General features: G+C 45.3%; 1 pseudogene across 1 annotated transcript in view; it reads right to left on the minus strand.

The window, feature by feature from the left end:
- LOC311132586 (phospholipid-transporting ATPase ABCA1-like) overlaps positions 1 to 25,218 on the minus strand; it is a 256,970-nt pseudogene extending 231,752 nt beyond the window's left edge. Inside the window, exons 1-2 of the transcript in view lie at positions 25,153 to 25,218; positions 1,390 to 1,483 (exon numbers count right to left, since the gene is read on the minus strand). The product of the transcript in view is annotated as a phospholipid-transporting ATPase ABCA1-like (transcript). The remainder of the gene's footprint in view (positions 1 to 1,389; positions 1,484 to 25,152) is intronic.
- Between the last annotated feature and the right edge of the window lie 487 nt (positions 25,219 to 25,705).

Consider the following 25,705-nt stretch of genomic DNA (forward strand, 5'->3'; position numbering starts at 1 on the left):
AGAAAAATAAGCTATAATTTCCTTTCATACATGAGCACCTAAAAGTCCTCATGCTCCACCTTTGTTCAAAGATACATACTGCAGTCAGAGATAGAAGAGGAAGTGAGACATCCCACTCCCTAATTGTTTCTGTTTCAATGGAAGTCAATGAACAAAGTAGACCAGACCCAGCTGCTTTTGCATTGGTGTCTATGGGAGAGCCACCCCCTTAAATAGACCGGACCTGACACATTTTTTCAATTGTAAACAGCCATCTTCATTTATCCACCATATTTGCTGTAGTTTCCTCAGATGATGGCTTCCATTTAGTGAATTGATTGGAGTGTGTCTGCATGTTCTGTCTCAGCCATCTTAATATGGTCAGCTGATGACCACCTGACCAATCAGCTGACTCGGCAGCCATCTTGTATAGGCCCTTGGCCACATTGACAGTTGGATTTGACATTTCATTGGAGAACTCACAACAAGTATGGTATACATTTTAGGACATCCCTACTCACCATACCAAATGTCCCTACTTATGTCTCTAGGGAGTAGGGGTGTCCTAAAATGTATACCATACTAATGAGAGTTTGTAGGGAGATTGATACTGAACAGTGTGTGTCACAGTGGAAGGTAGGACATTTGCTGGGCCATGGTGACATTGCTATTTTTATCAGGTGACAAAGTTAGAGAAGAAAATGGAGAAAGGAAGTGATGACAAGCTTGCATTTCATGATTAGAAACGTTGTGATTGGAGTGTATTAGATGACATTTTGGGGGGAATATATGTAGTGAATTATGTCACATTTTGGCATACAGAGGGAGCTATTATGTCACTCTATATGCACCCTTTAGAGCAGGGGTACTCAAGTACTATTTGAGAAGGTCCGGTCACACAAATATCCTAGGTGGCAAAGGTCCGAATGGATATTGTCATTTCTCAGCGTAGTAACAAACCTCCACCTCACAACCCATGTGCCCCAAACAGTTTAAACTGTTCACACACTTCTTGTTGGCGGAGAGAACATTTTGCAGATTTAATGCTAATTTCCTGCAATTCTACACATTTTGCCATGGGGCAGAGAGAACATTTAGCAGTTTAAAAGCAATTTTTTCTGCAATTCTACACATTTTGCAATGTCTTATGTGTGTTCATATGATACCAGGGGTCGAAGCCCGACTGAGTTCCAAAAGAAAGAAATCGGGACCCGTGATCAAAAATTGACCCCGTTCTGGGCCCAGATCCGGCCCGCGGTCCACCTGTAGAGTATGGGGGATTTAGAGTATAATGATTTGTGAGTTTTGAGATGATTTGTGAAGCATCTATGTATTTTTAAAATACTTTATACATCCTTTATAAAGCCTTTATATGTTGTAGTTTTCTTAAAGTGGGACCGTTCTACTTACATTCGCCCTGATAAATGGGTTGATTGGTTGATCTCACCCTGACGAGGATGAAGAACAAGAAGAGAGGCCACAACATCTCCACCACCAGACGCACCTGTTGAAGAAGAACAGGAGAGATTGCCTCATGCTATATCATATCATGTTATATCATATTAAAGTATACTACCTCATGAATCACATTCTAGTCTCTGTGTTTGAGTCATTGCTAATGCCTGTGTTTTAGCCTTAAAAGGAAGGGGTCAACTCTGACACTTTTCTGAAAGATCTGGTCAGTGTTGCTGAAGAGGAGTTGGGGTCACCTTGTTTGTCGTTGCAATATAATACCCTGTATATTGAAATTGAAATTCTACAACAAATTACATATAATCTAATGTGAACGACATGTCATACATGTTATGTTATGACCAGAGGAGGCTGCTGAGGGGAAAACCATGTGTTTGATGTATTTGATACCATTCCACTGATTCAGTGACCACGAGCCCGTCCTCCCCAATTAAGGTGCCACAATCCTCCTGTGGTTATGACACTTACTGTCCACGATATTTAAAGATGATTAAAGGGCATTTTAAACAAAAACTATAGCCATCCATGTACAGTGAGGGAAAAAAGTATTTGATCCCCTGCTGATTTTGTACGTTTGCCCACTGACAAAGACATGATCAGTCTATAATTTTAATGGTAGGTTTATTTGAACAGTGAGAGACAGAATAACAACAACAAAAAATCCAGAAAAACACATGTCAAAAATGTTATAAATTGATTTTGGAAATAAGTATTTGACCCCTCTGCAAAACATGACTTAGTACTTGGTGGCAAAACCCTTGTTGGCAATCACAGAGGTCAGACGTTTCTTGTAGTTGGCCACCAGGTTTGCACACATCTCAGGAGGGATTTTGTTCCACTCCTCTTTGCAGATCTTCTCCAAGTCATTAAGGTTTCGAGGCTGACGTTTGGCAACTCGAACCTTCAGCTCCCTCCACAGATTTTCTATGGGATTAAGGTCTGGAGACTGGCTAGGCCACTCCAGGACCTTAATGTGCTTCTTCTTGAGCCACTCCTTTGTTGCCTTGGCTGTGTGTTTTGAGTCATTGTCATGCTGGAATACCCATCCACTACCCATTTTCAAGATTTGACGGTACATGGCCCCGTCCATCGTCCCTTTGATGCAGTGAAGTTGTCCTATCCCCTTATCAGAAAAACACCCCCAAAGCATAATGTTTCCACCTCCATGTTTGACGGTGGGGATGGTGTTCTTGGGGTCATAGGCAGCATTCCTCCTCCTCCAAACACGGCGAGTTGAGTTGATGCCAAAGAGTTAGATTTTGGTCTCATCTGACCACAACACTTTCACCATGTTCTCCTCTGAATCATTCAGATGTTCATTGGCAAACTTCAGACGGCCCTGTATATGTGCTTTCTTGAGCAGGGGGACTTTGCGGGCGCTGCAGGATTTCAGTCCTTCACGGCATAGTGTGTTACCAATTGTTTTCTTGGTGACTATGGTCCCAGCTGCCTTGAGATCATTGACAAGATCCTCCCGTGTAGTTCTGGGCGGATTCCTCACCGTTCTCATGATCATTGCAACTCCACGAGGTGAGATCTTGCATGGAGCCCCAGGCCGAGGGAGATTGACAGTTCTTTTGTGTTTCTTCCATTTGCGAATAATCACACCAACTGTTTTCACCTTCTCACCAAGCTGCTTGGCGATGGTCTTGTAGCCCATTCCAGCCTTGTGTAGGTCTACAATATTGTCCCTGACATCCTTGGAGAGCTCTTTGGTCTTGGCCATGGTGGAGAGTTTGGAATCTGATTGATTGGACAGGTGTCTTTTATACAGGTAACAAGCTGAGATTAGGAGCACTCCCTTTAAGAGTGTGCTCCTAATCTCAGCTCATTACCTGTATAAAAGACACCTGGGAGCCAGAAATCTTTCTGATTGAGAGGGGGTCAAATACTTATTTCCCTCATTAAAATGCAAATCAATTTATAACATTTTTGACATGCGTTTTTCTTTATTTTTTTGTTGTTATTCTGTCTCTCACTGTTCAAATAAACCTACCATAAAAATTATAGACTGATCATTTCTTTGTCAGTAGGCAAACGTACAAAATCAGCAGGGGATCAAAAACTTTTTTCCCTCACTGTATGACTACGAAACATGCATCTCTGAAATAATAGATCTCAAAGTACAGTGACAAATCACAGAGTCGACAGAGGTTTCAGTAAATTGCAGCACCTCTGCAAAATCACCGGTTATGTACGAATTTGCTTTTTGAAATCATTAGGTACGGTTCAGTGAAGTTAATGAGGGTTCACTGGAGCGTGTGTGTGTGTGCACATGCGTATTGGTGCCTGTGTGTGTGTGTGTGCGTGTGTGTGCGTGTGTATCGGTGCCTGTGTGTGTGTGTGTGTGTGTGTGTGTCTGTGTGTGTTTCAAAGCATAGTCATTGCAGTGGGGTCAACTTCTACATCACTATAGCTTTGAGCTTTTACCGAGGATGAGACTGCACGCTCCACTGATTCCTCTACTTCTTCGCATGGCCAAAGCTTACTGACATCGTCTTCTCATACACTGGCTTGCGTCCCAAATTGTGCCATTTAATTGCACCATATTCTCTATTTAGGGCTTCCCCATAAGGCTCTGGTCAAAAGTAGGGCATTGTTTAGGGAATTGGGTATCATTTGGGACGCAACCACAGTCTATCCTGCTATAAATGGAATTTAAACCTTAGTGTCTAGACCCCTGGGTCCCTTTTCTTCGTTAATGTGTCCAGTTCACCACCTGCCTGCATCTCTCCCTACCACATCAAAGATACCAGCCTTTTATTCCAAATAACCACAGGGAATCAGAAGGGGAGAAAGAACAAGGCCCAAAATGGAGGCTTGATGTGTTCTCCTTTAGTTTTTCTCTTACTCTATCTCTTCATTTGCACTTTGTAGAGACGGCAAGAGCCACAGAACAATTTACCGTGGCATTGGAGATGGGAGCCTTTTGAAACCCTACTAGCTAATCAGACGTTCAACGAGACTCTTGCCCTATGTATGCTATCTCATTCTAATGCCTATAGACTAGCCACCGATTCTGCAAGCTAGCTAATGTTGAACCAACTCCTATATGCAGCCTGGCTATACGTCTACCATGGCAACCTGAGTAGCTAAGAGACAACGTAGGAGGGCAATTCAGAACAACAGTCAAAGTGCTCTCACAGCGTGAGCTGTCTACAGGCTTCGCAAGGAGCCAACTAGGGAGAAAGATATTACAACGCTACATCCAGCCTCAACTTTCCACCTCCCTCCCTCATCTAAGCTTTTATGTGTCCCTCAGAGTTTTCCCTCTCTCTCCCTCCAACTCTGCCGACCTCTTCTGTCGGCGTGTTCATCCTCCCATCCTCTCCAGTGGAATGACCTAGCTGCTTAGAGGAATCAGAGGCAGTGCTAGTCTCGCTAGAGTCCATGGCCTTAAAAATCACCACTGCTGTTCTACTGACTGGATGTCTGTTGTTGTCAATCCTCTCAAAAGTGAATTACTTATGGTGTCTCTATGGCATGTGGCATGTGGCATGTCATTATTATTTATTGTAGCTAAAAGATATCCATACATACAAACTCTTAGGTTTCTGAATTCAGCCCAACGGCGTTGTGAGACAGTACTCGGCCAATACAGTAGTTGTTATTTAGGTGTTTTATTTGTTGTTACTGAGTGTTGTAGCTTCTCCAATGGTGTGGCATAGACAGTCCATAGATCTAAAGATAACTTAAATGAGCCACACCAAGTGGATATGGTTGATACAGTACATAATCACTCAGCTATTTTGATTTTGCGCCACAATGTAATACTGTATGTATCCAAAAGTCAAAGCTGAATATCAATATGAAACCACAATTTATTGAGGAATGTCTTAGGTAATTTCACAACTCTTCCATTTTCCTCAGCTTTACATGTGTCAGGGAAATTGTGGTACCACTGAGAATGTGAATTATCATAATGTATTCCAGAGTATCAGAAGAAAGACAAAAGGATCAAATACAATTTATTTGTCACATGCGCTGAATACAACTGGTGTAGACTTGACCATGTAATGCTTGCTTACGAGCCCTTCCTATCGATGCAGAGTTTAAAAATAAAATAGCAACACAAGAGGAATAAAATAAAATACACAAGAATGGAGCTATATACAGGGAGTACCAGTACCAGATCAATGAGCAGAGGTACAAGGTATTTGAGGTGGATATGTACATGAAGGCAGGGTAAAGTGATTAGGCATCAGGATAGATAGTAATAATAAGGTATTTGAGGTAGATATGTACATGAAGGTAGGGTAAAGTGACTAGGCATCAGGATAGATAGTAATAATAAGGTATTTGAGGTAGATATGTACATGAAGGCAGAGTAAAGTGACTAGGCATCAGGATAGATATTAATAATAAGGTATTTGAGGTAGATATGTACATGAAGGCAGAGTAAAGAGACTAGGCATCAGGATAGATATTAATAAGAGTAAAATAAAGAACAGAGTAGCAGCAGCAAATCATGAGTGTAAAAGTGTGTGAGTGTGCTTGTGTGTGTAATGTGTATGTATGTGTGTTTGTGTTGTGTCGGTATGCGTGTGTTATGTGTGTGCGTATGTGTGTATGTGAATGTGTGTGGGGATTTGTGTGGGAGTGACAATATAGTGTGCCCATACAAAAGAAAACAACAACAGTGCGGGACCAGCCATGGATGGCGGAACAACTAAAAGCGGCCATCAAGAAAAGGCAAAAAATATTTGACAGATGAGGGAAAACTGAGAAATTGAAAAAAAAAAAATAATAAGCTCATCCGAGGGACAAAGAACAACTACTACACAAAAGAAATGCAAGAACTCAAAAAGAAAAACCCAAAAGAGTGGAGGGACTTCATCAACAAATAGCTTTGTAGTTCAAAACCATCTGGAGGGACAATACAGATTGATGGTGTGGACAAATGACGATGTTGCTGAGGTCATGAACAAGTTCTTTGCTGAAGCGGGACCAGGAAATACATTCGTCACTGTTTTTCCTCTTCCTAGGCCTGTTGGGGAAGGAGAATTATGCAACATTGGACAAATGAAACAAGCTCTTTCAAGACTCCGTCCAAAGAAAGCAAGTGGTCCAGATGGTATTCCTCCCTGGTTACTGAAGGAATTTTCAGAGGATCTAGCACCAGTGGTCACTCAATCACAATAGTTAACACCTCCTATCAACTGTGCTCTGTCTCTACAGTGTGGAAGACCGTCAACATCTGCCCCATTCCTAAGGTCCCCAGTCCTGGACAGAAAAGTGATTGGAGACCAATCTCTTTGACATCCTGTCTGGGCAAAGTCTGGGAAATGCTCATTGTCAAGAAGCTCATACCAGTTGCTCTTGAAGAATGCAAAAACCTATATGCATACTTGCCTAAACACAGCACCACAAATGCGCTGGTCAGAGCCACAAACACCTGGCTTACAGAGACTGACTCAAAGCAACCGACAATGGTTGAGGTTCTGCTGGCGGACATGTCAAAGGCTTTCGATCGTGTCGACCATGCTAAACTCTGGGTCTATGTCCAAGGCTACTCACCTGGCTTCACAGCTATACAACAGGGACAACACAGAGGGTGATGGCAAATGCAATGTACAGCTCATGGACAGAGGTAACATCTGGGGTCGCACAGGGTAGGGTCGTCTCGCCTTACCTCTTCCTGCTTCACATGTTCACTCAGAGAGTCATCTTTGAGGATACACTGGACACTGGCTACACCGACGACATTGGGCTGTCCCGTGCTTTAAGGCTAGTCAACATTGAAAAGGACAACTTAATGGAAGAGGAGGCAAAGCAACTGGAGGATTGGACGGCAGAGAACAACATGCTTCTTAATGGAAAGAAGTCTGTCAATCTAAGAATCTGCTTCTCCAAAAATCCTCCCCAACCAGCTCCACTAATCCTGGGTGGACAGGCTGTTCCAGTTGTAACAAGCACAAAATACCTTGGCTTCCACCTGGACAACCAACTCAGTGGGGAACAACACATTGACCAGGCAGTGAAAAAGGCTTCAAGGTATCTACATTTCCTGACTGTGATGGCAAGAAATGGCCTTCCCACTGATAATCTTGTTGACATCTACACCCCTCTGATCCGACCATGCCTGGAGTATGCCCGTGTGTTGCTGATGGGCTGCACAAAGAAGCAGCAAGCTGCACTGGATAGGGTACAGAAAAGGCCAAGCAAGATAATAACAAAAACAGAAACATCTCACTGACCCTTCCACCACTACATCCACGGAGAGAGCAAGCAGCGGGAAGATTGGTCAGTGACGTGCACCAACCCGACCACCCTCTACATGATCTCCTACCACAGAGAAGGGGAGACAGTGCTGGCAGAGTCCTCTTCAACCAGAGACAACTGTCCAGCATCAATGCAAAAACAATTAGACTGAAATATTCGACCATAGACACCGCCATAAGACTTTTTAATAACCAAATAGACTTTTAAACTGTAATTGGTTAGGACCTTTTTAATTAAATGTTACTTTGCATTCTGCATAAGTAAGTGTGAATATGGTGTGTATATATAGTCTAGTGCAAGATAGAGTAAGTGCAGATAGTTCAGGTACCATTAATTGACTATTGTAGCAGTTTGGCTATTTAGTAGTCTTGTGGCTTGGGGGTAGTTGCAGTTGCCATTAGACACTACATTTTTACATTTTTGCAGACGCTCTTATCCAGAGCAACTTACAGGAACACTTAGGGTTAAGTGCCTTGCTCAAGGGCGCATCGACAGATTTTTTACCTAGTCGACTTGGCAATTCGAACCAGCGACCTTTCGGTTACTGGCCAAATGCTCTAACCTCTATAAGGTCACCTGCCGCCTTACACTAGCTTCTTTGTGAATAGATAACCTCTCACTATGAAATTATGTGAAATACTGCACCATAAAATCAGTTTCATGCCTGTTATAAAATCCCAAAATGTTTGGTGATAGATTTAATTGGTCATTAACCTCTAAAAGACCCTTTGTCCTTGTTAACTCCCATCCAGTTTCCGCTAGCCAATATCCCATGTGTTTCCTTCCTCTGACATATAATCTGTGCACAATATCTATGTTGTCTTCGATGACATTCCAAGGAACAAGGCGCACACAGAGCCATTCATGATTGCCATGACATAACATCTTTGTCATCTCCTTAACACAATTAATAAGAGAATGCTTCAGCTACAGAACAAGATTTGTCAAGCCTCAAATTACATGTTGTCAGTATCGATTATAAAGTTAAAAATGTTAATAAAAAGCTGACTTAAAAACTTTCTACATAGTCTTTTGTTCTCTGCTGAAATGAGGCCCACCCTACTGTGCTTTATCCATAGGGAACCTGGTGTACTGGAGGATGGTTTTTCTCAACACCGTCACCATGGTAAAGTAAAAACAACGATGTGATTGACATTGACTGAAAAGAATAAGGGCCTTACTGTATCTATAGCAAACAATGAAACTGCCCTGGAGACAGTTTAGTTTCTATGACAACAAGCTCTGGTCATGGCAACATCTCATTTGTTTAGTACCAGACCCATATATTTAGATAGGAACATAAAGAGAAAGAACTGCCAGATGCGTCACACTGAGAGCCAAATTTGAAATGGAATACATTGAATACATGGAGTAGGGTGAAAAAAATTGCATTAAAACACGATTTAAATGTATTTTCGGAAGGGCTGTCGTCACCATTCAACTAATACCTTAAATATATACATCTCATGGTAGTGGTGAGCTATTTTACAGTTTTTTTATGGGTCCATTATTTTCCCATTTAGGTCTTATAGCAACCCTATATTATTGGCAGCCCCAGTGTAAAGTGGAGGAATGGCAGAGCAGACCGTCATATGACCCTAAATATTAGTATGTTCAACTTGGAATTACAATTCTAAAGTGCTTCTATAGCGAAAAAAATCTCACATCTGTGAGTGAAGTTGTTAGGCTACATATCACGTTGTTTCCTTTCCAGGGGGCACTTGTGCACAAGTGATAGGCCTACATTGTACCATTTCGCTTGATCTTGAGAACCACAAGTTCTTTCAAGTTTCGCACTGTATGTTTTGAAGGTTTGTATAGGCTATACAGTGAGGGAAAAAAGTATTTGATCCCCTGCTGATTTTGTACGTTTGCCCACTGACAAAGATATGATCAGTCTATAATTTTAATGGTAGGTTAATTTGAACAGTGAGAGACAGAATGTCGCAGTGGTCTAAGGCACTGCATCGCAGTGCTAGCTGTGCCACTAGAGATCCTGGTTCGAATCCAGGCTCTGTCGTAGCTGGCCGCGACCGGGAGACCCATGGGGCGGCGCACAATCGGCCCAGCTTCGTCCAGGGTAGGGGAGGGAATGGCCGGCAGGGATGTAGCTCAGTTGGTAGAGCATGGCGTTTGCAACGCCAGGGTTGTGGGTTCGTTTCCCACGGGGGGACAGTATGAAAAAATAAAAATCATGTATGCACTCACTAACTGTAAGTCGCTCTGGATAAGAGCGTCTGCTAAATGACTAAAATGTAAATGTAAATGTAAAGAATAACAACAAAACAATCCAGAAAAACGCATGTCAAAAATGTTATAAATTGATTTGCATTTTAATGAGGGAAATAAGTATTTGACCCCTCTGCAAAACATGACTTAGTACTTGGTGGCAGAACCCTTGTTGGCAATCACATCGGGACTCGGGCCTCATGTCAGGAGTGGAAAATCTAGTTCTGAAAATACAACCATGCTTAGATTCACAATGACATCTCAGATTGAATTCTTTGCAAACAGGGACTGTCACGACTTCCTCCGAAGCTGCCGCCTCTCCTAGTTCGGGCAGGCTTTGGCGTTCGTCGTCACCGGCCTTCTAGCCACTGCCGCTCCTCTTCTCATCATTCCATTTGTTTTGTCTTGTTTTTTACACACACCTGGTTCATATCCCCTCATCAGTCCCTGTATAAGTATTCCCTCTGCCCCCCATGTCTTTGTGTGTGATTGTTTCCATGTGGAGGTGTCGATAGCTCAGTGGAACATTATGTACCTTATCGCCGGGATATTCACCTGTGCGTTTTGTTTTCCCCAGTACGCCATTAAGTCGCACTGTAGTTGTTTTACGCATTGCTGCGAACTGCTGTATTGGCCGAATAAACCATTATTCTGTGATTCACACCTCCTGCGCCTGACTCCGTCCAAATCACCCACTACAGAATCACACACCCAACAGCATGGAGTCAGCAGGAGCTGGGAGTATGCCTGGAGTCTTTGAGCAGGTCCGGGAGCATTCCAACATCTTAGCCAGCTTGGGCGAAGCGATGGATCGGGCTCTCCAGGCCGTCCAGCGCATGGAGAGGAGAGGACCCGACCCTGCGTAACCAGCTGAGCGACCCATAATGAGCAAATCACGTTTCACATTATTGAGTCCTCTGATTTCCATGTTGTGTTGGGCATTCCCTGGCTAGCATTACACGACCCCACCTTTTCATGGCCACAGAGGGCTCTCATGGGGTGGTCGTGAGAGTGTCAAGGTAGGTGTCTAGCTGTTTCCGTTGGTGCGATCACGGTGGAAAGTCCAGACAATACCTCTACCGTGCACATTTCCCCCGAATATCTCTATTTGGCGCACGCATTTTCCAAAACGCAGGCGACCAAATTACCACCCCATCAGGTGGGGGATTGCGCGATAAACCTCCAGTTAGACGCTATGCCGCCCAGGAGTCATGTATATCCCCTGTCGCAGGCGGAAATGAAGGCTATGGAAACATACGTCTCCGAGTCGCTGTGTCAGGGGTTCATACGTCCCTCCACTTCACCCGCCTCCTCAAGTTTATTTTTCGTGAAGAAGAAAGACGGGGGTCTGCGCCCTTGCATTGATTACCGTGCACTTAATAAAACTACCATTAGCTATAGTTATCCTCTATCCCTCATTTCCTCTGTGATCGAATCAATGCATGGGGCGCGCTTCTTCACAAAATTAGATCTCCGCCTTCACGAAATTAGATCTTCGGAATGCGTACAACCTGGTGCGTGTCCGGGAAGGGGGACGAGTGGAAGACAGCATTTAGCACAACCACGGGGCATTATAAAAACCTGGTGATGTCGTTCGGGTTGATGAATGCTCCATCAGTCTTTCAGTCGTTTGTGAACAAGGTGTTTCAGGACATGCTTGGTCGCGGTGTGGTGGTCTACATCGATGACATCCTGGTATATTCCGCTATGCGCAACGAGCATGTGTCCCTGGTTCACAGAGTGCTTGGCCGACTGTTGGATCATGACCTGTATGCCAAGGCAGAAAAGTGTCTGTTCTTCCAACAATCCGTCTCCTTCCTCGGATACCACATCACCACCTCAGCCGTGCTTAACTGGCCAACTCCAACCACGGTAAAGGAGGTGCAGCGCTTCATTGGCTTTGCCAACTACTATCGAAGGTTTATCCAGGGCTTTGGCAAGGTCGCAGCCCTCATCACCTCTCTGTTGAAGGGTGGGCCGTCTCAGCTCCGCTGGTCTGCTGAGGCTGACAGGCTTTCAGTAACCTGAGGGCTCTGTTCACCTCAGCCCTGGTATTGGCCCATCCCGATCCATCATTGCCGTTCGAAGTGGAGGTGGATGCGTCCGAGGTAGTGGTAGGCACTGTCCTATCCCAACGCTTGGGCACGCCACCCAAGCTCCGCCCCTGTGCCTTCATCTCTAAGAAGCTCAGCCCGGCGGAGCAAAACTATGACGTTGATGATTGGGAGCTGTTGGCTGTTGTTCGAGCCCTGACAGTGTGGAGGCACTTGCTCGAGGGGGCGAAACACCCTTTCCTCGTCTGGACTGACCACCATAACCTGGAGTACATCCAGGCAGCGAGGAGGCTGAACCCTCGCCAGGCCAGGTGGCCCTTGTTCTTCACCCGGTTTGATTTCACGCTGTCCTATATACCAGGCACTAAGAACGTGAAGGCAGATGCACTGTCAAGGCTCTACGACACAGAGGAGAGGCCCATTGACACACCCCCATACTCCTGGCCTCCTGCATTGTGGAGCTGGTGGTATGGGCGGTGGATCGGACATAGAGCGGGCATTACGCACAGAGCCATCTCCACCTCAGTGCCCATCTGGGCTGCGGTACATGCCGTCTAGTGTCCAATATCGTCTTATCTATTGGGCACACACGTCCCCCTCCTCTGGTCACCCAGGCATCGGCTGTACAGTTCGCTGCCTGACCGAGAAGTACTGGTGGCCTACCTTGGCTAAGGACGTGAGGGTGTATGTCTCCTCCTGCTCGGTGTGCGCCCAGAGTAAGGCACCTAGACACCTTTCAGCGGGTAAGTTACATCCCTTACCAGTTCCACAACGGCCATGCTCGCACTTATCCATTGATTTCCTAACTGATCCTCCCCTCTCTCAGGGTAACTACACCATCCTGGTCGTTCTGGACCACTTCTCTAAAGCCTTCCGCCTCCTTCCTCTGCCCGGTCTCCCCACGGCCCTGCAAACTGCCGAAGCCCTGTTTACTCACATCTTCCAGCACTACGGGGTGCCAGAGGACATAGTGTCTGACCAGGGTCCCCAGTTTACGTCCAGGGTCTGGAAGGTGTTCATGGAACGGCTAGGGGTCTCGGTCAGCCTGACCTCTGTGTTTCACCCTGATTCTAATGGGCAGGTAGAACAGGTGAATCAGGATGTGGGTAGGTTCCTGCGGTCCTACTGCCAGGACCGGCTGGGGGAGTGGTCAGTGGTCTTGCCATGGGCCGAATATGCCCATAACTCTCTCCGCCACTCCTCCACTAACCTGTCACCGTTTCAATGTGTTTTAGGGTATCAGCCGGTCCTGGCACCGTGGCATCAGAGCTCCTCTCCTTGTTCAGGCAGGCTTTGGCGTTCGTCATCACCGGCCTTCTAGCCACTGCCGCTCCTCTTCTCATCATTCCATTTGTTTTGTCTTGTTTTTTTACACATACCTGGTTCATATCCCCGCATCAGTCCCTGTATAAGTATTCCTTCTGCCCCCAATGTCTTTGTGTGTGATTGTTTCCATGTGGAGGTGTCGATAGCTTGGTGGAGCATTATGTACCTTATCGCCGGGATATTCACACGTGTGTTTTGTTTTTCCCAGTACGCCGTTAAGTCGCACTGTAGTTGTTTTACACATTGTTGCGAACTGCTGTATTGGCCGAATAAACCATTATTCTGTGATTCACTCCTCCTGCGCCTGACTCTGTCCAAATCACCTACTACAGTGACAGTTTAATTGCAAACAAGACACACCAGTTTGGCATTGGAGAAATACAGTAAGATTAATATCTTTTAATAGAGTAGTTGGGCCTATTAATAGAGACATTGGGGATTTTACCTCTATAATCAGATAAAAATTATGTTCTTGCCATAGAATTGATTAGTACAGAAGTCAAATTTTGTTGAGATCACAATACACTTTTCTTGTGATCACAACATAACAAAAATTGTTTTGTTGAGATCACGAGATAAACTCTATAAATAGCAGTGGACATATTGATGAAAGATTGACAGTATGACTGAGGAGGCAGAGCCCATGGTGGATCAGCGCATCATTTTTTTTTTTATCAAGGATTAACACAGGCAGAAATTGCATTATGTCTGTCAGTTATACAGTGAGGGAAAAAAGTATTTGATCTCCTGCTGATTTTGTACGTTTGCCCACTGACAAAGACATGATCAGTCTATAATTGTAATGGTAGGTTTATTTTAACAGTGAGAGACAGAATAACAACAACAAAAATCCAGAAAAACGCATGTAAAAAATGTTATAAATTGATTTTCATTTTAATGAGGGAAATAAGTATTTGACCCCTCTGCAAAACATGACTTAGTACTTGGTGGCAAAACCCTTGTTGGAAATCACAGAGGACAGACATTTCTTGTAGTTGGCCACCAGGTGTGCACACATCTCAGGAGGGATTTTGTCCCACTCCTAATAATAAATAATAATAATAATAATAGCCTCTTTGCAGATCTTCTCCAAGTCATTAAGGTTTCGAGGCTGACGTTTGGCAACTTGAACCTTCAGCTCCCTCCACAGATTTTCTATGGTATTAAGGTCTGGAGACTGGCTAGGCCACTTCAGGACCTTAATGTGCTTCTTCTTGAGCCACTCCTTTGTTGCCTTGGCCGTGTGTTTTGGGTCATTGTCATGCTGGAATACCCATCTACTACCCATTTTCAATGCCCTGGCTGAGGGAAGGAGGTTCTCAACCAAGATTTGACGGTACATGGCCCCGTCCATCGTCCCTTTGATGCGGTGATGTTGTCCTGTCCCCTTAGCAGAAAAACACCCCCAAAGCATAATGTTTCCACCTCCATATTTGACGGTGGGGATGGTGTTCTTGGGGTCATAGGCAGCATTCCTCCTCCTCCAAACACGGCGAGTTGAGTTGATGCCAAAGAGCTCGATTTTGGTCTCATCTGACCACAACACTTTCACCCAGATCTCCTCTGAATCATTCAGATGTTAATTGGCAAACTTCAGACGGCCCTGTATATGTGCTTTCTTGAGCAGGGGGACCTTGCGGGCGCTGCAGGATTTCAGTCCTTCACGGCGTAGCGTGTTACCAATTATTTTCTTGGTGACTATGGTCCCAGCTGCCTTGAGATCATTGACAAGATCCTCCCGTGTAGTTCTGGGCTGATTCCTCACCGTTCTCTTGATCATTGCAACTCCACGAGGTGAGATCTTGCATGGAGCCCCAGGCTGAGGGATATTGACAGTTCTTTTGTGTTTCTTCCATTTGCGAATAATCGCACCAACTGTTGTCATCTTCTCACCAAGCTGCTTGGCGATGGTCTTGTAGCCCATTCCAGCCTTGTGTAGGTCTACAATCTTGTCCCTGACATCCTTGGAGAGCTCTTTGGTCTTGGCCATGGTGGAGAGTTTGGAATCTGATTGATTGATTGCCTCTGTGAACAGGTGTCTTTTCTACAGGTAACAAGCTGAGATTAGGAGCACTCCCTTTAAGAGTGTGCTCCTAATCTCAGCTCGTTACCTGTATAAAAGACACCTGGGAGCCAGAAATCTTTCTGATTGAGAGGGGGTCAAATACTTATTTCCTTCATTAAAATGCAAATCAATTTATAACATTTTTGACATGTGTTTTTCTGGATTTTTTTGTTGTTATTCTGTCTCTCACTGTTCAAATAAACCTACCATTAAAATTATAGACTGATAATTTCTTTGTCAGTTGGCAAACTTACAAAATCAGCAGGGGATCAAATACTTTTTTCCCTCACTGTAGATGCCTTCCAAATCAGCATTCGGCATTTGAGAAGGAGGCTGGCAAATCTTGGTCTATTCAGGTGATCAAGAATGTGTCCTCAATTTTATAGCCAGGCAGCTACAGGGACTGGGGCGTCTTCATGGATACGGTATGATGCATTAAAAATGCCGATTGGCCGGGTTACGGCTTACCAGAGCCATAGTGTGAGAAGTACAATCATATCTCGATCCAGCGGGAGTGCATCAAAGGACATGGAGAAGGCTAAGGAGACATCACTACAGTGTCCCGGGGCATAATTACTTATGGCATTTGGATTTGTACTATAGATTTAAGCTACTTGGCATTGGCATTAACGGCTGTATAGATGGGTTTTCACGTCACATACAGTAATTTGGATGCAGGTGAACTTCACAAAAAATAACCCAAGAGTAATTGCTGTGTACTTCTTCCTTGCAGTTAGTGAAAGAGGCAGTTGCGCACACATAGTAAGCTCTGATTTGGGGACTGAAATGTCCATGTGGACAGACTGCAGCAGTTTCTCCGCAGAGACGACATGGGTACAGTGCATGGACCATGTGTGTTGCAAGGAACAAGTACAGCAAATCAACAGATTGAAAACTGGTGGGGGATCTATAGAATACAGAATGCTGACTACTGGAGAGATATATTTCACGAATTTCAGTCCACGGGGGTTTCACTGGCGATGACATTGACAAGGGTCTCATTCCATTATTTTTCCTTCTACCAATTCAGGTTAAATATCAACACTTAGGCAGTCAAATCTTAGAATATAAAACAGTAATGGATATGTTAGAGCAGGGTAGGCTATTTGATTGTAATTTAGTATCTCTGACCTAGGCTATTCTTGTTTATTTATGCAATAATTATGATAAAATTATTGTTTTTGCCATAGGATGAACTGGACACCATTGTGAACATGTGGAACAACCATCGCATTAGACCTGGTAGCAATGGACGGGATTTATACCATGGAAAACCCTTTCTCATGTATAACTCACCAGAACTGTATCATGCACGGGACTATTTGCATCCAGTGGATCCTGACAGACTCGGCGTGATTCTGCAAGAGGATGTCTGCCTTTGGATATCTGACATTCCTTTTGACCGTGATCTACTGTATATGACCTTTGTATGCTGGTGATGGAGGAAAATGATCTAGAGCAGTGTCATAGTGCACCAGAGGCAGTAAGACTCTACAAATATCTAAGACCTTTGATTGGAGCACATCTGCTGTAAGTAGCCATGTGCTAATGTATAGGCCAGGGTCTTCTTATCAAAGCTCCAGCAATAAAATACAAACAATGGCAAACTGAAGAATTACAAATTCCAAACAAACTGCACGTGTTACAGTATATTTCTAGTCATTTAGATATTTGTTTTATAACTGGATGAATGGCGGAGCTGTCCTTCAGCACCACAACATTTTGCCCACCATTTGTGGATGAAATGACAAATAGACTGTAGCCTACATGAGATGTTGGAGTATTTAGAAACTACAATATGTTTTTGCTGCTATTAAGCTCAAACTGGAAGTTTTTTCTTTAGGGGGAACAGTAAACCATAACCTTCCAAGAAAGTTAGACACAGGAATTGTTACCTGAGTACAGATACATCTATAACATATCCTTTACCCACACTGCACTGTTCAGCATAGTGCAAAACTCTGCCCTAAATTCTGCGTGAGTGCTGTAGTCACATGCCAACTCTAGGCGATAAGTACAAGTGTGAACAACTGACCGTCTTGAGAATTCAGTCATTATGTGAACGATACCTTGATAGTCTTGGATATAAATACATTGGACCCTGTGCAATATCTGAGGAAGAGACCGAGCTCCATCTGGTCTCTCTCCCTAATGAATCACAGGAGGTGATTGGATGTGATGGCTTGAAAACAGTATGAAAAAAAGTATGAAAATGTATGCACTCACTACTGTAAGTCTGCTAAATGACTAAAATGTCAAACGTAAATGGTTTCAGATGGTGACATTGATTGTGGGAACTGGATGCATTTTGCCACACTTCTTGCCTTTAGTTGAAGATCTTCAATAATCTTGTCCAGCCTGCATGCACTCATGGATTCCCCAATAGATCTCAGAATGGGTTGCCAGCACATTATTATGAAAGCTGGTTGCTACACCATCTCCTTATGTGCAATTCCTTCCAGTATCTTCGGGAGGTTGTTTCATTTGGGAGCACAGAGCAGTTGTGACAGCTGAGGACACTGAGGATCTCATCCATGTCTACACTTTTGAAGTCATTGAGTGCTTCGGTTAACACATCCTTTTATGTAGGGCTGATGTAATTGAAAAACACCACCATCAGACTGCTTTTTTTTAAAGGAAGGGATAGTTCCTCTGTCAGAAAAGGAGGTGTCAGCTGGATTGGCAAGTACACAAAGCGCTGCCATCCAATGGCCACAATCCGTGTGACAGCCTCCCACTCTCTTTCTTGGTAGGTGTGATGGAGAGTGGGTATCTTGTATGTTGTTTCACAAGTTTTTGTTGCATAAAAAGTGTCCCAGAAATCAGTGAGACAGTCCTTGAACACTCCATTTCCGACCACGGCTTTATCAACACCATTTTCAACCAGGCGCTTGAATGCTATGTTGGCATGTAGTATGTTCTTGTCTGAGAAGGCTTGAATCATATCGGTCACACAATTAACTCTATGAATTACACTGGTTTGCTTCTCAACTACATTTGTTGGGTTTTCAAAAAACGTACTTGTTTCGTTGCTGGTTGGATCCTGAGAGTCAAATGACTGGGATGGACCTTCCCTCAGTTACTTCAACATCAGCTGGGTTTTGACAGAATGTGCTTGGTACATTGCAGGTTGGATCTGACTGAGGTGGACCTTTTTCCAGTATTGTCACCACTGCTGCTTCAGTCATCATACAATCATCATGTAATGATTAGTTTATTAATGTGTCACAGAGATCGTCAAATGACATATTCGTGTCACAACTGGGAAACACCACATCATCATCAGAAGACTGTAGTAAGTCTTGAGAAGAGGACTAATCGGATTCGAATGTATGGAGGTAGACGGAGATCGGTGCGAAGTCTGATGTCTGTCTGGAGCCTGAGGTCTGTCAGTAGCCTGAGGTCTGTCAGGAGACTGAGGTCTGTCAGGAGACTGGGGTCTGTCAGGAGCCTGAGTTCTGTCAGGAGACTGAGGTCGCTCAGGAGACTGAGGTCGGTCAGGAGGTGTGTCAGTTCCGTCACTCTGGTCAGCATCCTTACTATCTGTTGGTCTTGTGCACATGTACAGACTGAGGATTCTGTGATGTGTTGCCTCGTACAGGCTGCCAACTGTCTGGTGGTTCCTCCGTGCTGTGGTCAGTTATGTGCAATTGTTTATGAGTTTATGGTCATGTTTATGAGATTCACGGGGTCCAGCAGGCCAGTCACTCTGCTGTCTACCAATCAAAGGAATACATGTTTTGGTGCCAGGCGTCCTTGTGGTTGGTGGACAGCGGGGCTATGGGCAGGGGGTCGTGCAGATGCAAGTTATAAGAACAGGCTTTTTATTTTGTTCTCTCTCTTACGTCCAGGACAAGGGTGTTCGATAACTGTTGATCGTGCATTTTACAGATTGTTTTGGCGTAGGCTACAGCCCTACAGTAGCCTGCTAAGAGTTTATTAATAAACTGTTTGATTCGAGAGCTTGATCCCATGTCCTGGACATTTGTTTATTCATGATCTATTGAGCTCATTACATTGGTGTCAGAAGTAAAAACAAAAATGTTGCTTGCTAGCTGACTACGGTGGCTAGCTACATGAATTAGCCTATCATGGAAAGGGGACTGAAAATGCTTAGAGGAGGCCCGAGAGTGAAGGAGGAGGTGGAGGACGATCACGGCGACCCGGCCACATCCCTAGCTGTTAAGACCCTGAAGTACTCTGGTAAGGCAGATTGGTAAGCTTTTCTTGCTCAATTTAAACTGTTAGCTCATTCAGGGAGGTGGTCGTATGATGATAAGACACTTCAGCTAGCTTTGTGCCTCACGGACGATGCTCTGTCCTGTTTATTGATTAGCCCAGAGGACAGACGTGGTTATGGGGCTTTAGTTGGAGCACTGAAGAGGAGCTTTGGACATTGTTTACAACCAGAGTTGCTGCTCTCTGAACTGAGCAATAGAAGCAGGCAGCCAGGGGAGCCACTACGTGTGCTAGCTAATGACTTTGAGAGCCACACTCGGCGGGCATACGCTCAAATGCACCCCTCCGTGCAGAGCGAGCTGGCACGCAACCAGTTCATACAGGTGCACCCTCCTACGGAGCTTCGCACACAGACCCAGCTGGCTCATTCCGAGTCAATACAGAAAACTTTGGAGATGGCTTTGGAGAGGGAGATTGTGTGGGCTGGGGCTTCAGTGGGGGCGTGTAGAGATACACCCACTGTGCAGAGCAGCCCAGAGCCGGAAAAGCCTGCATGGGTGGCTGAAATAACTGAACTACACTCCCATGGTCGGCTGGGAGTGTGGCCAGCCAGGCCATCTGCGCAGGGATTGCCCCATGTCTCCCAGAGCTCAGGGAAATTGCTTGGGGTCCGCATAGATGGGGTGGTGCGGACCCCTTGCTCTCTTTCCCAAACCCCACAATCGCCAGGAGGAGCCCAATGGCACAGACGGGGAGCAAGGCTCCACTTCCCCCAGACTGAATGCTGAGCTTCCAGGGAGGACCTCCAGTCACCATGCCCCCCCCCCCCCCCGTCCGTCCGTCCGTCCCGTCCAGTCACATTCACGCAGTCCAACAACCCCCTTACTCAGGCTGTCAAGGCAGCAGAGACCCATGCTGCCCGATGCCCCTGTGCTCGTCCCCCCTGACCCCACCTTGCCCTTTATCCTGGACACAGATGCAAGGAATGTGGGCATGGGAGGGGTGCTGGCCCAGGTGGGGCCAGAAGGGAAGAGAGTAGGGGCTTACTTCAGCAAGACATTCAACAAACACGACCACCGCTACTGTGTCACCCGGTGAGAGCTTCTCGCTGTGTGGCCTGCCCTTCACTGTAAGGATGGACCACTCCGCTCTCCAGTGGCTCATGTCTTTCAAAGAGCCAGAGGGGCAGGTCGCATGCTGGTTGGAGGATCTTCAGCCGTACGACTTCACAGTGGTACACAGGTCGGGAGCCGCCACTGTGAGTGGAGAGAGGGCCGTGAGAGAGAGAGCAGTGTGCAGAGCAGTGAGTCTGTGCATTAGAATGCTAGGTAAGCGTGCCTGTCTGCTGTGAGCTGCAGGCTGTCAGAGTGGCTGAATGGAGGCAGCAGCAGGAGGAGCAGGAACAGACCTACAGCTAGTGTTACAGTGGGTGGAGGAGCAGGAACAGACCTACAGCCAGTGTTACAGTGGGTGGAGGAGCAGGAACAGACCTACAGCTAGTGTTACAGTGGGTGGAGGAGCAGGAACAGACCTACAGCCAGTGTTACAGTGGGTGGAGGAGCAGGAACAGACCTACAGCCAGTGTTACAGTGGGTGGAGGAGCAGGAACAGACCTACAGCCAGTGTTACAGTGGGGTGGAGGAGCAGGAACAGACCTACAGCCAGTGTTACAGTGGGTGGAGGAGCAGGAACAGACCAACAGCTAGTGTTATAGTGGGTGGAGGAGCAGGAACAGACCTACAGTCAGTGTTACAGTGGGTGGAGGAGCAGGAACAGACCTATAGCCAGTGCTACAGTGAGTGGAGGCGCAGCAGAGGCCCCCGTTGGAAGAGGTGGAGGGCTTTGGTCAAAGTTTGACGCTCTGCGGCTGGCTGATGGAGTGCTACTGAGAGCATGGAAGGAGACAGCTACAGCAGAGAAGAGGTGGCAGGTGGTGGTCTCCAAAGCACTGCGGGAGGCTGTAGGGACTGTTCACTTGGTGGTCACAAAACACCTCCACCGCCTCCGTCAGGACTTGTACTGGCGTCAGCACAACATCGATGTGAAGGACTTTTGCCGCCACTATGACAGCTGCACAGCGAGAAAGGGCTCTCAGGGTCGCTCACATTCTCAGCTCCAACAGTTTTCAATTGGGGAGAGAATGGGAGTGGATGAAGTCAGGCCGTTGCCCACCACAGACAGTGGAAGCCGTTGGGTGCTCATGGCCATGGACTATTTCACAAAATGTCCTGAGGCCTGCGCTCTCCCTGACCAGATAGCAGAGACCATCTTTGACGCCCTCACAGCGGGTATGTTCAGCAGGTTTGGCACTGCAGAGTCCATTCAGAGCTACCAAGGCAGGCACTTTGAGTCCCGTGTGTTCACCACCATGTGTGAGCAGTAGAGCAATGTCCTAGAGGAGCACGTCAACAAAACACTTGCATAGCAGCTGGCAATTATCTCAAACACCAGCGTAACTGGGACAAGCACCTGCCCATGGTCCTCATGGCATGTCGCTCTGCTGTCCAAGACTCCACCTCCTGCACGGCTGCCGTACTCATGCTGGGGAGAGAGATCTGCACCCCTGTAGAGATGGCGTTTGAGTAGCCCCCTGATAGCCCTCCTGTTCCCCCGGGGCCAGAGTATGCCAGGAGACTCCAGGACCACCTGGAGACAGCCCACTTTTTCGCCAGGGAGCAGCTGGTGATCGCAGGTGTGAGGCAGAAAATAAATACGAGGGTGGGGAGCTGATCTGGGCTACAGCCCCCTGAGAAAGAAAGGTCATTGCCCCAAGCTGGACAGTCACTGGGTGGGGCCCTGTAGGGGCCTGGAGAGGATGGGAGAGATGGTGTACCGGGTCCATTACCACGCCTCCTGTGAAGTGGACACTCACCCCGCATCACGCCCGCGCAGACAAAGGAGACCTCTGGGTCGCTTCCGGGACCTTTTTTCCACCCCTCTCCATGTATTTAATGTATTCCATTTCAAATTTGGCTCCCAATGCGGCTAGTTCCAGGGGTATTTTGACGCATCTGTAGTTTCTTCTCTGTATGTCCCTAGACATTTAGAGAGTTAGGCCAACTTTTAGAATTGTTAATATTGTTCTAATTCTAGATGTTCAGTTACGAAGCATTGTTTAAATATTCCCCATGTAATGTTAATGGGGAGCTAACATGGCTGCCATAGAACGTTCAAGTGTCATCCATCATAATGCAGAAACCGCATTAGCCCAACTCTCTAAATACATGGCTCTGGTTGGTGCTATCTGGGCTTCTTGGGACGTCCCTACCCTAAACCCTAATCCTAACCTTAACCCCTATCCTTACCCTAACCCTAACCTTAACCATTTTACATGTAATCTTCTATGGGGTTAGGGACATCCCAGGGATCCCGGATAGCACGGACCATAACGGGTCTCTCTCTTTAGTCAGTATAGTCTGTTCCCTGATGGCTGGTTGGTGATATCACAGACTATTATATGGCCCATACATCATTAGCTGCTACATTAGGCTTGTGTGAGAGAGAGGGGTGTGTGTGTAATGAGAGCGAAGTGAGGAGCTAACGACCAGGGTTGGGGGAATTGGCCGGGGATAATGGGAGTTGAACCTTTAACCTGAACTCGACACAGAGTCCTGACATTCATTACACACTTCAGAAGCCTTTTTAAACCTCAAATACACAAAAAGTTTTACATTTCCTGCATTGCAGGAAAGTTCTCCTGCAACAGGGGGATAAAATTATTGTACAGATGTAGGATCTTAATTTGAGCCAGTTTGCTACAGCAGGAAAATAATCCTGCAGCAACAGGACATTTGAATTATTATGTGGATTATAATCAATGGACATTTTTGTAGGGGTTGATATATTTTTCATAAGGGAAAATCAAGTCTGAAATTTAAAAGTGGAAATTACAAAATTCAGAAGCTTTTTTAAACCACAAATACACTCCAAGTTCGAAATTTTCTGAAAGTTGTCCTGCAACAGGTTAATCAAATTAAGATCCTACATCTGTATGTAGTTTTGTATTAGATGAGAAGAGGATGGATCATCAATGTTACATAGTTGTCAACAAGGGTGGCAGATAGCCTAGCGGTTAAGAGCATTGGGCCAGTAACAAAAAGGTGAGAAATCTGCTGATCCTTGAGCAAGGCACTTAACCCTATTTGCTCCTGTAAGTCGCTCTGGATAAGAGTGTCTGCTAAATGACTAACATGTAACATTACAGTCAAAGCTGTGTAGTGAAATTCAGCTGGTATCAAACTCAGGATGTCACACTCCCACCTTGGCTAAAATAAGGAGTCAGCAGGAATTGACAGAGACCAGAATAACGAGTGGGCGTTGTAAATGTCCTTGGACTCTGACCATAAAATCACTAAAGAGCATGAAGAGCCCATTTTTTAATCTGATTGAAGGAGGTTCAAGGGGATTTATTTTTTATCAAAAACCTGTCTTAATTCTCCCCTATAAAAGCAGTTGCAAGGACAGAGACAATTGTATGCGTGTCATATTCACATACCCCTATGTTATCGAATTTAATGCAATACTGTAGGTGGATGTTTTGTTGGGTAAAGGTATAGTCTAGCTTTTAAACAAACTTTTTACCACTCATTCCCCATGCCCCATCCATTCCCATCAGGCGGACTTTGTTAAAGCTTAAACACAGGTGACAAGTGACATAACATTTGGAAGGGATGAATCTCTGCAAATTGAAGGTGACACTTCCAGCTTGTGCGTGTCAGGGTAAAAATTATTCTCCAGCGAGAGAATTAGGGCAGCAGCTCACATAGATATGAACCAGTTTTTAAGACAAATCCCTCTACTCTTCCCCTAACACAATACCTTAGATGTCCTTGTTCACTTATGGCCAACTACATATGAGGACACCGGACCTCGGTAGTGTTTTCTCATTCGATTTTATTTATACAGTATATATATATATAAAATATAAATATTGCTCCCAGCGTTGATCAAAGCTCAGAACGCTTATATTCTTGATCTGACCGAGTTCTAATTGCGCCTGCATCTTTGCCAACTAGTGAAATCATGAACAGTGGTTTGTTCGTTATGCTCGCCTGCGTCCCCCGGATTTTCCTCCCAGATGTTCCTTTTTAGCGGCAAATTTGCCACTCTCTCAAATGGCTAACTCCGCCCACTCGTGGCACAGGCCGAGGGTGATGTGAAACGAACTACACCAGCTTGCAGCCGGCATAATAGGCAACTAGTCTAGAGATGCCGCTGGCATTGTGTTTGCTAGATACCGGACAAAAGGCCATTTTAAAACAGGAGTAAAAAATGTTTTACTCCTGCCATGTCTACAGACATCCTCCAAACAAACAAAGACCGACTCTCTGAGAATGAGTGCACAACTGGTAAATAGTCGCTTTTTTGTAGATCGACTGAGATGAATGAACCTATAGCAGCCAAGGTGATAATGGCTCAGGTCATTTTACCTTGATTTTGCTGTTCTCCAAACAGCATTTTAAAGTGTTTTAATTGTATAGAAATGCAGTAAAATCTTTTTCCAGACCTCACTAAAACTCTAACCGTAGTTACGGCCCTGTGTTAACTCTAGCACAAGCATACATTTGCATATCCTTACGATTTTAGCAGATGTAGGTTGATTATATTTTGAGGGTGTATAGTTACCTTTTGTCTCTTCCGAAGAGTGAAGTTCTTCCACAGGAGCAGACCAAGTTGTGTCAGGAGACCCATTATGCCGTATCTAGGCAATATCCTGCCAACGCGTTGTTATGGCAACCCCCCACTTAATAGACCCTAAAGGGAATAAAAGCAGGGTGTTGGTTTTAATACAGAGAACAAGTGCATCATGCCGCGGGGAATGCCACTAATCACCCACTTCCCAAGGCCTTGGTCTCATGGCAAAGCACCTGGTTCAGGACTTACTGTGACAACCCAGTGATGCATTATCATATACTGAACAAAAATATTAACGCAACATGCCACAATTTCAAAGATTTTACTGCGTTACAGTTCACATAAGGAAATCAGTCAATTGAAATAAATTCATTAAGCCCTAATCTATGGATTTCACATGATTGGGAATACAGATATTCATCTGTTGTTCACAGATACCTTTTAAAAAAAGTAGGGGCGTGGATCAGAAAACCAGTCAGCATCTGGTGTGACCACCATTTGCCTCATGCAGCGTGACATCTCCTTCACCTACAGTTGATTAGGC

The sequence above is a fragment of the Coregonus lavaretus genome (assembly GCF_964263955.1).
Source record: "Coregonus lavaretus genome assembly, chromosome: 7".
Classification (NCBI taxonomy): domain Eukaryota; kingdom Metazoa; phylum Chordata; class Actinopteri; order Salmoniformes; family Salmonidae; genus Coregonus; species Coregonus lavaretus.